Source organism: Meles meles, chromosome 4, assembly GCF_922984935.1.
Source record: "Meles meles chromosome 4, mMelMel3.1 paternal haplotype, whole genome shotgun sequence".
Lineage (NCBI taxonomy): Eukaryota > Metazoa > Chordata > Mammalia > Carnivora > Mustelidae > Meles > Meles meles.
The window spans coordinates 50,366,012-50,384,032 of NC_060069.1; positions in this window are offsets into that span (position 1 = coordinate 50,366,012).

An 18,021-nucleotide genomic window follows, 5' to 3' on the forward strand; every position below is an offset into this window, starting at 1 on the left:
TTTTGCATAAACTCCATCTTCTGTACTGGATTGCGAACAGGATGAGGGTGACTTTGCTAGTTGATTTGTTTCTGTGTCTCCAGGGACTAGCAAAATATAGTTCAGTGGTGAATAACATGTTTATGTCATTGAAAAACATCATCTAATCATAAGTATTACAAGTGATTGAAAAAGAACTTTAATAAAACACTTGACTTTTAGAATCAAATTTACTGATGTATAATTTACACACAATGAAATTCACTAATTCAAAGTGTTTGGTTTGAGGAGTTTTGACACATTGTATACCATACTTTTGACACAATGTAGTATACACATTGTATACTACATCCAAAATACAGAATATTCCATTACTCCAAAAATCCTCTTATGCCCCTTTGTAAGTTAATTCTTTCACCACAGACTCTGGACAATAACTCTCTTGCTTTTTGCCAATATTATTTTTGTATTAGTATTTTTGCCAAATATTAGTTGCATATTTTCTAGACTTTTTGCATATTTTCTAGATCTAAATACTAATATTTTACATTAGTATTTTTTTCAAATACTAGTTGCATATTTTCTAGAACAGCATTATCCAATAGAATTTTCTCTGATGAAGGAAATATTCTATATTTGCACTGTCCAACATGGTAGCCCCTAGTCACACGGGACTAATGTGGTTGCGGAAACAGATCTTTGTTTTTATTTTTATTGAATTTTAATCAACTTAAATTTAAATAGTCACATATGGCTAGTGGCTACCATGTTGGACAGTGCAAATATAGAATATCACATAAATAAAGACTCATAGTATGTATGTATTCTTTTGTGTCTAGGTTCTTTTCCTTGGTACACTGTTTTTGAAATATACCTATGTTGTTACATATGAGTAACTGGTTCTCTTTTTTATAGCTGTTGAACATGTGGATTCTTTTCCTTTTTCCCCCTCTTTTTGTTATTAAGAATAAATTCTGGTCTCTGATACTCAATTATGGCCAGAAGTAAAATCCAATGGACTTTTAAAGAACTCAATAATAATATGTCCTACTGCATACCTTCGTAATGTGGAACAGCTCGTTTTTTTCCCCAAGGTTGCTAAATCTCTAGAGAGGACAGCAGATATGTAAAGAAACTGGCTAACCAGGATTTCACCTGGTCTCTGGTGCCAGCTTACTCCCTGACCTTAGGCAAGCAGCGTTCTTTGAGCCTTAGATTCTTGATCTTTAGGAGGAAGGATTTATCAATGAAGATTATTTTGTTATAAGCAATAGAAACTCACTCTGGCTAAATGAAAATACGTTTTAAAAAAACATGAAAATTCAGAGTGGAAGAGAAAGTTGAAAAACGAGGTTCAGGAAAAGGTCAGAAGCAGGATAGCTTCAGGGATCTAAGTAATAGGAATGAGTAGAGTCGCTTCATTATACCACAGCAGGAATAAATCAGACCCAACAGGTTTTTCTAAACTTGAGTCCCTTAGTTTAAGATTAAAATTCTTAGAAGGAAGGTGCCATGTTTGGCCCAGAAAAGTCTGAACACACTAATCCACAGCCCCACCAAGACTGGGGCAAAGAGAGTTTCCAAAAGAAAATAGAGTTTCTATTACCAAGGAAAGGGCAATAGGTACAGGACAACTGAAAACAACAGATGCCTCGTGAGGGGCTTAAAGTGGATGATCTTGCACATTCCTGAGAGCTCTGGCTGTCTGTGGCTGTGGGATTGGAGAAGCTAAATGTCTTTCTTTTGGGTAACTAAACCTCAGGTCCTGTCCTCTCCAAGTCATCGTGGCTGGTGCCTCTTCTATAATATGGGAATCAGGAGAGAACATTTTAACATATAAGGTGATAGAGTAAACTCATCAAGTGTTGGTCACACATTGAAGGAACCGAGGAGTGGGGTGATTTTTAGTCTTACAACACTCTGTGTAGTACTGGACTTCGGATTAACCCCACAATCTCTATTCTTGTGGAAACCAAGTTCTGCCTTGGGGGAGGATTCTACTAACCCTTCCACCTTCATGCTCTATAAATCTAATATTTGCTAAATAAAGCTGGACATAGAACTTAAGTGGGCTGGATTAAGGTCAAATGCTTTTTTTTTCTATCAGTGAAAACCCAGATGCATTGCAAGCTTAGCAATGTGCCTCCTCTGATTTGATCCCCACCTTTTACAGGTCACCGGAATTCATCAAATAGGAAAAAATGCATAGGTAAGCTAATGTCACCAAATCTACAGAGAAGAAGATGCTTCAGCGGGTTGTCTGGGAAAAGGGAACCCTCTCTATTCAGAGGGCATGCAAGGAAACACAGAGGCCAAATGGGGAGGGAGGAGATTGGCAGTTTCCCTAACAGACAAACCTGATACCCTCCAAGTCACACCCAGTGTCCAAAAGCAATGTGGGTGGGCTTCTTTTCCAGACATCCCTGAACAGCTGTGTGAGGGCTGCTCCTCACTCCTACCCCTCCTTCGCTTAATGCCCACGTGAGTGAGAGATAAATAAGGAGACACAGGAAGTCCCTATTTGGCACTTTCCAGATTTTTTTTTTCCTGAAACATTTGTCGGTCGCAGATATGATGCACCTTACTCTAAATGTCTTGGTGTTCAATTTCTAAAATAAGGAAACCTCTTACATAATCATAATTCAATAACTGAAGTGTAGAGATCAACACTGATAAAATTTTATCTTCTCTATATACCTTATTCAGATTTTTCCAGTTATCCCAATAATGTCCTTTATAGCAAGAGAAAATCCTGGCTCACACATATCTTTATGTCTCATGACATAGATATTTTTGAAAGATGCAGGTCAATTATTTTGTAGAACATCCCTTGGTTTAGGTTCGGCTGATGTTTCCTCATGATTAGAGTTAGTAATGTACTTTCGGGAGAAACATCACAAAGGTGACACTGTGGTCATCTCAGTACATCATTTCAAGAATTGCTCAGTTTTCCAAGCCCACCAAAAGGTTTTTCCCAAGGCTCCTCTCAAAATTATATTTATTATAAACCTAATAGAGGGTGCCTGGGTGGCTCAGTGGGTTAAAGCCTTTGCCTTCAGCTCAGGTCATGATCCCGGGGTGCTGGGATCGAGCCCTGCATCGGGCTCTCTGCTTAGCTGGGAGCCTGTTTCCTCCTCTCTCTCTGCCTGCCTCTCTGCTTACTTGTAATCTCTGTCTGTCAAATAAATAAATCTTAAAAAAAAAAACCTAATAGAGTTATGTCAAGCCCTCTCACCTGCACAATCTTGGGAATTACTCAGCAATATTTTTATATCGTCATTGTGTTTCCATAAAATATATGAATGCGAAATATTTGAACTATAATCTTCTAATGTTACTTGCACCATTCTATCCCAATTTTCCCTTCATCAACCTCATTTCACGCAGAGTGGTTGTAGAGGTGCAGTGGGAATTTTAGGATCCAGCCAAGGGCAAGTTAGACAGGGGATTCTTTGAGTTTGTGGTTTTTGGGGGGATACATTTATGTAGTTTGCCATTATCGTTGTGTAGCGTTCAGCTATTGTTCCTCATCCTGTAGTAGGAACGGCTTCCAAGATTATTCCTTCTACCCATATATAGACTCACTAGGCTTGGTGTCACCTGAGCCTGGGGCCCGAAGTCTTATGAATATTCCTTATAATAACTGCCATAGGAAATGGGTGGAATAGTAGTGGATAAACACAGTCTGGAATGCAGAGCCAGAAACTAACCTGTGGAAACTTTTCCTTCTTTTCATCAAGCATGTAAAATTACAAGCAGTGGAATCAATACCATTAGTATTTACCAAAACCCAGACTCACTCCTATCTATTATGTAACATATACAATTATAAATGAATCATATATTATCTGGTCATTTAAGATGAGTGATGCATTCAATAGAATTTATCCTTATATTTGTGTTTGTAGGAACATGAATGCGTGGCAGCAAGTGTCTTTGTCAAGCTTTAGATTGAGGCCATATATGTGATATTAAGGTTGTATACGTAAGGGATGCCTGGGTGGCTCAGATGTTAAGCATCTGCCTTCGGTTCAGGTCATGATCCCAGAGTCCTGGGATTGAGCCCTGCATCTGTCTCCCTGCTCGGCGGGAAGCCTGCTCCTCTTTCTCCCACTCCCCATGCTTGTATTCCCCCTCTCGCTGTCTCTCTCTCTGTCAAATAAATAAATAAATCTTAAAAAAAAATGGTTATATATGCGATATACTTAAGAGTCCAAATTCTATTCTTGTAAACTTGCAGGCTACATTTATATATGATCCATCGAAGTATCTATCTATATGAAATCACTTTGTTCCAGAATGGTTTGAGGTACCTTATAAAATACATATACTTATAAGAATATTGAAGAATACATATGAAGATTACCAGAAGATAAAAATAAGATAAAATAGGAAGCGTTGTTGAATGGGCATAGAGTTTCAGTTCTGCAAGATGAGGAGTTCAGGAGGTTTATTTTACAACAATGTGAATATATCTAACACTGCAGAACGACACTTAAATTGCTACGATGGTAAATTTGGAGTTTGGCATTTTTTTACCATAATTTTAAAAAAATTTGCTTTAGAAACAGATGAGTAAAGGAGGAAACAAATAACCACTATAAATATCAAGGGTAAGAAAAACAGGAGAGAACCAAGGACAGTATTTGTTCCCCAAATAGTGCGTGAACTTCTACATTTGTGCTTAAGGGCCGTGAATTTGTCTGTAAGCTTGTAAGGAACTCATGTAACGCCAACTTATATTTCACCTTTTTTATGCACAATAATAGCTTAGACGTGTTGTACATAGCACATTCTAGGTACAAAAGAGACCTGTTTAAAAAAAAAAATAAGGGAGTAAAATGGCTTATACTGAGTCTTCCAAATAAATCGACCTTTGGTTTCTAGTCTGTAAATCCAATGTATTTGTTCAATTGCTTATTACAAATAAATGAAGCGGATGATGTTGTAATGGGACCTGACTTTTTAGTGACTTCCAGTATAATTCTCTCTCAAGACTCCATGGCACTCATTGATATGACAATTGATCCATAGATTCAATATATATATATATATTTTTTTTAAATGATTCTTTTTTTTTCTTTTATTTTTTTAAAGATTTTTATTTATTTATTTGACAGAGAGAGATCACAAGTAGACAGAGAGGCAGGCAGAGAGAGAGAGAGGGAAGCAGGCTCACTGCTGAGCAGAGAGCCCGATGTGGGACTCGATCCCAGGACCCTGAGATCATGACCTGAGCCGAAGGCAGCGGCTTAACCCACTGAGCCACCCAGGCGCCCAGATTCAATATATATATTGCTTGAGGGCTTCCTCTGAGCACCCATCAGGGAACCGGGGTCTATGGGTAGCAAGTGGGTCACTTTGATTCAGTCCCTGCACTCAACCTTCAGTAAAGTTGAAAATGATTCTCCTTTTTTCTTTTCTTGTCTTCTCTTTTCTTTTCTTATCTCTTTTCTTTCTTTCTTCTTCTTTTTTTTTTTAAATATTAAGTTTCCTAGACAAAAGTATGACTATGGTATAGTTGTGTCTCTGAGTTACTGATAACCAATTTGTCACCTGGGCTTTTGGTTTGGAGTTTTTGGTGCCTGATTAATGCAGATAAGATAAGAATATGTTTACTAGAATTCATGAAACCTATGTGTAGGTAGGAGAGAATGTAATGTAGAATTCTTATTTACTTTCGTGTGGTTTGAGCCCAAGAGAGTCAGCTGTGGCTGAACATCTCCCTCGATGCACATTCACTCCCAAATTTCTGTCTTACAGTTCGAGTACTGATCATCAGAAAGTCATAAAAGCTATCATTTGTGGAGGAAAGGGCTATGGAGGCGAGTCAAGAAAACAAGGACCAATCTGTATATCCCCAAAGCTATAGCTTCCTTCCTTCTCTCCTTCCTTCCTTCCCTTCTTCCTACCTACCTTTTGTTTTGTTGTTATTGTTTGTTTGTTTGTTTGTTTTTTGAGATAGAGAGTATGTGCACCTTGGGTGGGGATGGGCTGTGGAGCCAGTGGGGGATGGACAGAGAAAGAGAGAGAGAAAGATGGGCATGGAGCCTTCTGCGAGGCTTGATTTCAGGACCCTAAGATCATGATCTGAGCCAGAATCAAGAGTCTGATGCTAAACCCACTCAGCCACCTGGGCATACCTATTTCTTAAACCACTGGATGCTTTTCTGGTGTGTAGTTTCCTGAAACATACTCCTTGTCTACAGAGCACAGATCCCAAAAGAGGGGCTGAGGACATTTGTAACGACTTGGCAATTTTTTATTTTTGAAAATCAGCTATACTCCAAGTTAAAAGAGAATTTCGACATCATTTACTTAGAAAATGTCCCAGCAAACAGAATGACTTAAAAATAACAAGCCTGTGTATAGTGCTTTAAATTTTACCAAACACTTTCTCAGCGAGTCTTTCATCAGAGCCTCCCAAATGCCGTGTGAGGACCAGAACAAGTAGTATCATCACCTCCATTTAATATGTATGAAGAAACTAAGACACAGACAACTTAAACTCAGAATCACATAACCATCGGTGGCAGTAGCCTGTAGCAGACCCAACTCTTACTTCCAGCCCTTAACACATTTGCTCAATAGAATAACATTAGATACCAATGGTATACCTGGTGTTGTGCAGGGCTCTGGAGAAATAAAGGTAAATAAAACACAGTATTTTTCCTCCTCGTAGTACATGTGCAAGTCCAGAATTTTTATGGTGTTTGGCATTTACTAAACATTTTATGCCCATTATCTACTTAGATAAGAACTTAAAAGCCCTAGGAGTTAAATGCTATTATCCCCATTTTTCAGAGAAGGAGATGGTTGGCCAACTTGCCTTCATCATTCAGACAGACAGCGTTGGAACCATGATCTGAACTCAGTTAAACCTGTTTCCCTAAAATTATTGCCACACTTCTGACCTTCCCCAAAATGACTCGGAATACATTGTGTGCATTTTTATGGCTTGGAGTCCCAGGCATGGTCTCTAGAACATGTCTCTCAATGTTTTTTTCCTGGTCCAGTTAGCCTGTGATAACATAAGCACCACAAATGCCAACCCTTAAAGAAAGGCATGAGCTCATGACAAGCACCCACATTTGGGCCAAGAGTCAAGAATGTTAACTCTGCTTATTTTGAAATCTGGGTTGTGCACACTGTTCAAGCATGTGGGAGTGAATGTACTGATAAAATGCTTCTGTGGGATGGAAGTGATTCTCAGGGTACCCTTACAGGGGAATCCACATGGGATGACCCTTGAATAGTTCTTGTTTACAGCAACATTTTTGTGCCAAGTTTCTAAGGAGTACATTTAAAATACAACCTTGGAGGAATAATCCGAGTCTGAAAATGCAACTACTTTTGGCTGCTCTTAGGTAGGTAAAACACTACTCTGTCACTCAGCCATTGATCCATTTAAACCATCTGGATTCTTGTTCAATATCTCTCATGTTATACTTCTGAACAGCATAGGTCATTTTCTCCACAGACTTGAACAACGCTTTGTGCTATGATAATGATTGCATCAGTATATTTTCAAAGTAAAAACATCTTTCTTTTTCAGATCATGAGACCCTGACCATACATACATAAGAAGAAGTGTGTGAAGAGAGAGAAAAGAGAGAGTGAGGGAAAGACTGATCGATAGCAGATGCAATGATGATATTTATATATGAGTGTAAGTATGTGTATATGTATATATTACATATACTACATGTATATATGTACATATGTGAATATTTGTAATAAATATTTTAATATATATGCACATTACCTATATGCAGAAAGAATATTTACTAGCTAATTTTCTCTTCTAATTTGCTTCATTTCATCCCAATAGTCAAGGCAAAAAAAGCAAATCAAAATTATTTTAAAATCCTCTAATGGAAGAAATAAAACAATCCAGAAAGCTTATTCTCAGGGTGTAGAAAATTTTATATGGATGCTATCACAAAAGCAGAACAAAGCAAAGAAAGTTCATAAACTCTAAGCAGTAATTATTTCTGGGTAGATAGGTTAATGGAGTGAAGAAAATATTTTCTTGCTAATATTTTTCTGTAGTTTTCAAACTTTATACAGTGAATATGCATAATTTTTATGTTCTGAAATAACCTATATGAAACAACTATCAAAAATACTTCCCTGCAGAATTTGTCTCTAGAAGGTGTGTCTAAAAGAGGAGTGACACAAATTACGTCAGACTGCATGGATCTAAAAGAATCTGTCTAGTTCTCTGATGGATCTGGGTCTACATGGAGAATTTCTGTGAAGGAATGGGAAAGACTTACACTCACCCTCATTTGCAATATGCACAGAAGTGCATTTCTAGAGGTTGAATTGAGTTCAAAGAGTTTCATGGGCTGGTTGTATGAGGATGGAATTGTGTGACCCATGGTCACAGGACAGGCTGCCATGTTTTACAGAGTTCTCTCCACTGACAACATGGGACCGTGAAGGGAAAAATGGCTCTTACAAGACATTTGTAATGCGAGTGTGGCAGCCTTGGAAATACACAACTCAGCTCTCCCAACATGGAGCATATAACCATCAGCCAAAGCACTCTTTCTTCCAGCCGCATTGCTATCTCAGAAAGGCCCCACTACCTCCATGCTCCTTCCAGCCAAGGACTGATCCTGGTGAGACTATTTAACCAGGCCCATTAAGACAACACATGGGATATCTCCAATGGGTGATTGGGACTCAAGAATGCCTCACTGCCTAGCCAACTTTTCTTAAAACATACTTCAGTCTGAGGCTCTTTCTCTTGACTCCTCCTTCTTTTTTTCCCTCATCCTCTTGATTTTCAGAGATAGTACTTATTACACTTTGAAGTAATACTCTTCCCTCCTGGCTTTCTTCTGTTTCCTCCTTCTTTATCCTCCAAAAGCATCCTCCCTGGTATATCTCTTACACACATAATTCTATCTTGGAGACTGTTCCAAGAAGTTGCAAAATGATACCCATAGTCCTGAGAGTTGTCTTAGAATGCACACAGAAGCTGGGTATTTAGAATGGACTCACATACCTCCTGACAAATAAATAGGGTGGCATCCAGAGCCATGTGGAGCTCAGGTAGTTTCTGGCTCAAACTGCAGTTCATTTGATGCAGATTTCAATCATGTTGACCTGGAGAACATCCACTGTGTGGGAAGACTTGCAGGTTCTATAATTTTGGCTTTTAGGAAGATATGGGGGGAATATTTCCTGCAAGTAAGTGGAGTTATGTGGTTACTGCTAGGTTGTATTGACTCTCTGCAGGAGGATATTGAGAAATTGAGGGCACTTAACAAGCAGTTAAAGGTTAAGTGTGAGAGCCAGATGGCCTCTTTGGTAGCTTACAAAGAGATGAGGACCTCTCTGCAAAAGCAAACAAAGTTAAGCAGCAGACTGAGAACCTGATCATGTCACAGAGTTCAAGAGACATTTGAATGCTCAGTCAAGACTGCATAGAAATCCTGGAGACCCTGAAATGTGAGATAAGAACATTAAGTGGATGCCCCTGATAAGCTGGTTCTGTAGACTCTCTTAGTCAATTGGGATCATTACAGCGAAGTATCACAGACTGGATGGCATATAAACAACAGATATTTATTTTTCACAGTCTGGAGCCTGGAAGTCTGAAATCAGGGTCCTAGTATGGTCAAGAAAGGGCCCTCTTCCCAGGTGCAGACTTGTGTCCTCACATGGTGGGAGGCACTAGGGAGCTTGGTGGCATCTTTTATAAAAGCATGAATCCCATTCTTGAGGGCTACAGCCTCATTACCTAATTTTCTCCCAAAGGCCCCACCTCCTAATGCCAACACAATGAACATTAGGATTTTAATAAATGAATCTGGCGGGAGGACAAAAACATTTAGACCATACCATCCCCCTAAGCCCTCAGAACTTATAGAAATGGATCACTCTGTCTTAGGAAGAGCCAGAACTTTCTTCATATTAGAAGATGCTACAGAGGTCTTTCTTGGAAAAGCAACAAGTATTTGATCTCAGGTGTGCCTTTACCTCCTCTTTTGGCTGCAAGTCTCCTAAACAGGGCTAAATATCATTTATTTATGATAATGGAACCCATCTGTTAATGATAAAGGGAAAAAAAATTAATTACTCACTTAAGAAGTTGCCAGAATTAGCTATCATGTATCATCAAAAGTCAGAGAAATATCCCTGGGATTGGATTTTTAAGGTATTTGATTAAGATGGCTGGAATATAAGACTATACAGGAAAGAGGTCATTATGCACTTTCTCATGACATGCGATTTAACACCCTGGTAAGGACCAGCCTGGATGGGGCAAGCTTACTGCTAGGGAAGCTCTTAAAAGTATGAGAAAAGTCTGATGTATGAGAAAAGTATGATGAACAGTGATGAGTGAAGAAGAATTGCTTGAGTTTCTCTAGCAGGTGGTAGAGAAAGAATAAGGAGGCTAAGGGAACTGGACAAGCTAGAATGGATATGTAATGTAAATCCAGAAGACACGCCAAGGGAGTATGTTAGATGGGAAGGCCAAGATGACACATTATTTTCCAGGGTCATCAAAAATGTGTTGGGGAAAAGAGTAGCAGCATCACTAAGAAGTTCAGTGCTGGCTCTCCTTTGCAGGCCAGGGCTGGTGGTAAGAAAGATTGACACATAGCTTATTGACACAGGACTTATTAATATCCATCGCAAGATTGACACAGGACTGACACAGGGCTTATTAATATCCATGGCAACGATGCCCATCTACCCCCTGGTAATAGCGGCCAAGTGGTGCCATTTTCCTGTCAGATAGTAGAAGGTCATAATTATCACAATGACCAGCAGGGTCAGAGGTACAGCCAAAGAGCTCCACAAGGAGCTGTGGAGATGTTTAATAGATCATGGCACACCTAGGAGCAAAATAAGTGGGCAGTCAACAAGGATTATTCTTAAAAAAATAGACAGAAAAAAGCAAGAATGGGAGAATGGGAGCTGAGGGTAGTCATACAACAGAAAGAGACAATCCTTTGCTTGATTTGTTGATCTAAGTCAATTATTAGACCTAAAATCCATTAAGTGAAGAGGTAGCTGGTTCCTAGGAAAAAGAAATCTTTTCTGACACTATGGTACATATAAAAGAAATCTGACACTATGGCACGTATACGCCGTGGCAACCCTTTCAGTTTTCTCTCTGAGACCTGCAGCTGTAGACACTGTCAGGAGTGTGGACTGAGCTCTGAACTTAGCAGGGCTCCTCACTTGACTTAACACTGTATTGTCACCATCTTGAAATTCTTAATTTTAAACAAGTGGCCCCACATTTTCATTTGAATTGGACCCCACGCATTATATAGTCAGTCTTACCCATAGCTATTGACTGGGTAACTATACATTGGGTACAGAAGGTCTGGGTTGACATCAATGTCCAGAAACTTTTAAGTTGGACTTATTCCCTTAATTTTAAAGACTAAACTCCCTGTTGGAGTGGGAGCTCATGTGATTAGGTAATAAGTAGAATCTTGGTTCAAATCCAGCTCACAGTGTGTTCACTATGTCTGGAGATCCACCAGGGGTAATTTTTCCAGTCATCAAGTATTTAATTGGAATTAATATACTTGGCAATTAGACTGATTCTCACATTAGGTTCTTGGCCTTTAGAGAAAGAGTGATCAAAGTGGGAAAGTTTAAATGAAAACCTCTGAAACTGCTCAGTCATTCAAGGCAGTAAATAAAAAGGAATGTCACATTTCAGGAAGGATGGTAATTAGTGCCATCATTAAAGAACTAAAGGATATAGGACAGGAATGAGGAGACTATCCCAATCATATCTCTGTTAATTTCTCAATATGGCCCCTGCCATATTGAAAACTCAGATCCATCCTGGAGACTAAGTGCAAACTCTTAAACACTCAATTAAGTAGTAGCTCTGATTACAACTGCTATGCCAGAGATTATATCTTTGCCAGAGCACATTAACAAGGTCTCAGGTACATGATATGTAGCCATCAATTTGGTAAATGCATTTTTGTCAATTCTGATTATAAAGAAGGATCACAAACAGGTCACATTCACATAGGACACGCAACAATACTCATTTATAGTTTTGCTTCAGGGTTATGTTAACTCTCCTGCTCTTTGTCATGTTGTAGAGTGAAGGTATCTGGCTGTCTGGCCAACCCACAGACCATCACATTGATGCTGTTATATGAATAACATCATGCTGATCAGGCAGGACAAACAACAGATAGCCTTGCTGGGAACCTTGACAAGATACATGTGCTCCTGAGCCACAGAAGATAAACTACAAATATTTCGAGTCCATCACTTCAGTAAGAGTCTTTAAGGATCACCTCGTCAGGAGTTTGCCAGATATGTCTTCCATAATTAAAATAAGAAAAGAAAAGAAAATGCTGCATCATGCATCTCCTAACATGAAGAAGGAAGCAGAGAGCCTGATAGCTCTTTCTGGGTTCTCAAGGAAATTCTTCCCATGTCAAGGAATAGCACTCTGGCCCATATACTTGGTACTCTGGTTCCTATGTTGGATAACAGAGAAGACTTCCGGGATCCTTTGGGAAAATATGTAGCAAGGAGCTTATGGTAAGCTCTAGGAGGAGAATCACAATGAACTGCCTCATATTCTGGAGTATGTCCATACCACTTGCAGCAGACAAAAAGTCTTTTGGTAAAGTCACTCCCTCTATGTTACTGGGTCTTTATAACAACAGAATAGTTGGCCATGGGGTACTAAATGGCCATATGTCTATAGTTATTTCTGTTCTGTATTATGAAGTCAGCCTAGCATTTATCAAGCAAAAGATGAAAACAGTACCTCCAGATTGAGCTCAAGCAGAACCAGAGCTTGGTCAGCTGCATGCACAGGTAACTCAGACCCCAGCACCCTCTCCAACACCTACAGCAGTTGTACCAGCAATCTTCCTGTACTTTGCATCCAAGACCAACTGAAGGAGGTAGAAAAGCCTGTCCATGGACTCCAGCCACAAACAACCCGGGATGATTTTGAATAAGGAAGAGATGGGAATATCCAAGAGATAGAGGGAAGACAGTACATTTAGGTCAGAGTGAGAGAGGGGGAGATGACACAAGAGGAGAGTGACATATTCAAGAGTCACATTATACCAAGCCAGAAAAGGAGTTGGGTCTTATTTTAAGAGGAATGAAAAATTTCTGAAAGATTTCACACAGAGATGTGACATGATCCCCCAAAAAAAGTTTTAAAAAGATTGATCTGTCCTGCCTGTGGGGAGCACTCTGAAGGTGGGGGAAGAGAGGACCAGGAAGATTAGTGAGGAATCATGTAGATTAATAGCAGTCCGAATAGACAGGCCCTCAGTCTACCCTCTGAATGGGTTACATTGTCTATCCTTGAGTGGGAAGTAGCTGTGTGGGTGGATGACACAGCCTCTCTCACAGCTTGCATTCCAGTGTCTGAGATTCTGACCAACTCAGTTTCCAAAATGTATGTGGTATAGTGTCCATATAGTTTGGCGAGCTCAGTACACATGCAATAGTAAGAGCTTACCCTCTGTGCTATGTCCTCTTAAATATCACTCCTAATATCCTGTCTTTTGAAAGTTAGCTCCAAGAGTGAATTGCGGATTAAATGTATTCCACATGAACCTTTGCCCCAGTTCCATATTAAAATAAAACAAGAGAGCCAAAGTGATGAAGGGAATTAAATTTTTTATATATATGCATATATATATGTAAATATATATATATATATTGTAAGAAATTCTCTCTCTATATATCAGTATACATGGAATTTCTTATGAAGGGCTGAATGCAGTAAATAAAGGAAAATAATAAGTTCCCAGTTAGGCCTGCTGAGCCAGTGGGGTTGCCTGGTGTGCTAGCTATACAGGGAGAAACTTCCCCAAAGAATAAAGAAACCTCAAGAACATCCCTTCACCCCGTGTTTAATCCATCGGATTACTCTTTTGAAAAAACATCAATGGGTGATAGTAACATATCCTTTATTTTTTCCTTTTTTTTAATGGAAATAATTTTTTTTTAAGATTTTATTTATTTGACAGACAGAGATCACAAGTGGGCAAAGAGGCAGGCAGAGAGAGAGGAGGAAGCAGGCTCCCTGCGGAGCAGGGAGGCAGACATGGGGCTCGATCCCAGGACCCTGGGATCATGACCTGAGCCGAAGGCAGAGGCTTTAACCCACTGAGCCACCCAGGCACCCGTAACATATCTTTCTAATGAAAGCATTTTACTTCAGTTCTTGTTCACCATTAATGATGTCAACACTTTGAGTATGTCTGTTTTCCAAGAGGGAAAAGGAGAAGCATTCACGTGAATAAACTAGGCTCAGAATTTTTTCCATGAAACATATCTGTTATCCAAGAATAGAAAGAACTCTAAAGGGAGTAGTAAAGATATAATAAATATTTACATTAAAATAATTTCTTGTTTATAGATTATTTTTCATTCACCTGGTAAGGAATTTAGAAAATATAAGAACGCAATGATACAGTCAGGCTGGTGGTATCTCAACTAGCTAGTAAGAGAAGGGCAAAGAAAAAAAAATCACTTTATGAAACCATAGTATCTTTCCCCTGAAACCTAAGATTGAAACAAGCTCCACCCATTCATTAAATCTATACATGATGTTCCAAATTTTGGGGAGAAGACCATCATATATTTCTGAAAGGCAGGGAATTTGTGAAATATTTAAAAATGTACTCTTTTGATTTTAATACTGAAATGCTATGAATGTGGGTTTCTTTCGGAAGATATTAAAATATTTTTAATTATAATCTTGACAGAATAATTGGAGCTTAGTGTTTGGGTAACAAATTGTGCCATTACTGATTGGAGCTCTAGCTTCAAGTTGAAAAGAAGAAAAAACAGGATAAAATACCTTCAGGATTGATTTATGGAAACAGCTGATAATACATTTAAACCACGTTCTGCCTTAAATTTGTTTGGAAATGAGGTACAAAATGAACCAACTCAAGTTAAATAAGCAGCCCAAGAAAGCAAAAATATAAAATGTGTTTACATTGCCAGCATTCTGGGATTTTGATCTGTCATGGTTCAATGCCTTCATCATTGCCTTGTCTCCTTGTGTTTCTCACTGTGAGAGACAACCTGGCCTGAGCCACTGTGGTTGATCAGATGTCCCAGAATTCAGGCCCCTGAGCTAAAGGACGAATGGCAAGAAAACTCATTTCTAGAATTTGGAAGACAGATGAGCTGGGAGGATGACAATTAAGGAAGCGAAGTTCTTATGGTGGGCTCTGTCACTGCTCTAAGGCCTTACAAACCCTCTTTCCACAGTCTAATGTTGTACTTAGTAATGGCCTCTCCCTAAGACTTTCCAGGGGTTTTCAAACACACCTACCTCATCTACCCCTCACACACACGTGCACACACACACACACACACACCCCTCTCTTTCTTCTCTGTTTTATTTAGAAATTTGATTACCTCTGTAATAACATTATTTTTAAAAGCCCACTTATAGTGGTTAATTAACTCATTACCTGAAAATTTGCTGTAATCAGAGATCTTTCCACCATAAGCAATTTAAAACTTTTTATTTCTTTTTGTAAGGGCTAGCTATCCCATGTCCATTGTTTTTTTTTCTTCAAGTCCAGTGAAATTTAAGTTTGTTAGCTTTTCATTAATTTTTACCACAAAATAATGGAATATTACACCATGTAGTTTTTTTTTTTTAAGATTTTATTTATTTATTTGACAGACAGAGATCACAAGTAGGCAGAGAGGCAGGCAGAGGGAGAGGAAGGGAAACAGGCTCTCTGCTGAGCAGAAAGCCCAATGTGGGGCTCAATCCCAGGACCCCGGGATCATGACCTGAGCCGAAGGTAGAGGCTTTGACCCACTATGCCACCCAGGCGCCCATGTAGTTTTTTTAAAAATTAACATACAGTGTACTATTTGCCCCAGAGGTACAGGTCTGTGAATCGTCAGGCTTACACAGTTCACAGCACTCACCATAGCACATACCCTCTCCAATGTCCATAACCCAGCCACCCTATCCCTCCCCCCCACCCCCCAGCAACCCTCAGTTTGTTTTGTAGGATTAAGAGACTCTTATGATTTGTCTCCCTCCCTGGTCCCATCTTGTTTCATTTTTTCCCTCCCTTCCCCCAACGATCCCCCACCCTGCCTCTCAAATTCCTCATATCAGAGAGATCATATGATAATTGTCTTTCTCTGATTGACTTATTTCGCTTAGCATAATACCCTCTAAGAACCATGAGTTTTGAGAGACTGTCTGTGGTATTCAAAAACATTTTATGCTGATCTTAAATATAAATATATTAATAAATACATTAAATATAAATATATTAAGGTGAAAACCACAATCCTGTTATACACTATTTAATGTTTTGACATTTCCTTCTGGACTTTGTATAAAGGCACACAAATTTATGTATATACAGGCTTTTTGAAAAAAAAATATATATGTATATCTCCATAATGATACATACACTGTTATTATATACTCTGCTTTTTCATTTAACCTTATATTAGGATAAATTTTTATATATTCATAATAGTCATAATTATAATTTTAAACTACATTATGTCTATTGACATGAAATGTTCCCACTTAGCCATTTTACTAAAATAAAAATTTTAACTTTTTTTCAATTTTTCAGTTGAGAAAAAAATTGCAATAGTCACCTTCCACAAATAACCTTTCTTCTATTGAGTTAATGTTTAAATAAGCTTTCTATTTTGAAATAATTTTGATTTCCACAAAAGTTGTAGAGATGGCAGAAAAGTTATCATATACCTTTCATTATAGCTTCCACAAATGTTAACATTACATAACCTTGGTACATTTGTCAAGATTTAAAAAAAAAAATCAACATTAATTAAATAACTAAACTAGAGACTCTAGAGAGATACACCAGTTTTTCCACTAATGCCCTCATGAAACTTTTGGTTGATGTCTTTCATCAATTGCAGAAAATTGTCAGTTAGCTTATTTTAAAATATTGACTGTACTCCATTCCTCCTTTCTTCTAACTTCTTGTTCACATTTTTTAAACAATTTATGTCCTTCTAGGTTTCATTTTGGCTCCTATCTTCATTTTTACCTTTTAATTTTTTTTCTCGTATCTGCTGTATCAATCTGCTGCAAAGCTCATCCCAAGTTTCGTTTTGTCTCGTTTCCTTTTCTTTTCTTTTTTCTTTCCTTCTCTTTTCTTTTTAATTATTGTCTTATTTTTACTTCTAGAAAAATGTATTTGGTATTTTTTAAAAAATGGGGGCATGGGCCACCTGGCTGGCTCAGTGGGTTAAAGCCTCTGCTTTCAGCTCAGGTCATGATCCCAGGGTCTAGGGATCGAGTCCCACATTGGGCTCTCTGCTTAGCAGGAAGCCTGCTTCCTCCTCTCTCTCTCTCTGCCTGCCTCTCTGCTTACTTGTGATCTCTGTCTGTCAAATAAATAAATAAAATCTTAAAAAAAATAAACTAAAAAAAAAAATTTAAAAATTTAAAAATGGGGGCACTTGGGTGGCTCAATAGGTTAAGCATCTGCCTTTAGCTCATGTCATGACCTTGGAATTACTAGGTAAAGTAAAGCTTGGGATTGAGCCCCACGTCAGGCTCCCTGCTAAGCTGGGAATCTGCTTATCCCTCCCTCTCTGTTCCTCCCCACCCTTTATTCATGTTCTCACTCTCTCTCTCTCTCTCACTCTCAAATAAATAAATAAATAAATAAAATCTTTTTAAAAAATTGCAAAGTGTTGAGAATCAACTTTTAAAAATGAACCACAAAATTTGGTGGTTCTTTATAATTGTTTACCCCCACATGTATTTTTCATGCTTTCCTTTCATTTCTTTAAATATAAAACATATTAGTTATCTTTTGCATAACAAATTAACAAAACTAATTAAACTCAGCAGTCTAAAACAACACATATCAATCGATTCCCAGTCTCTCTGGGTCAGGTGGGAATCTAGGCACAACCTTGCTGGGGCCACTGCTTCAGGGAACTTCACAAGGTCTCAGTCAAGCTGTCAGTAAGGGAATTTTATCTGTATCCCAAGGCTTGACTTAAGTGGTTTGCTGGATTCAAGTACTT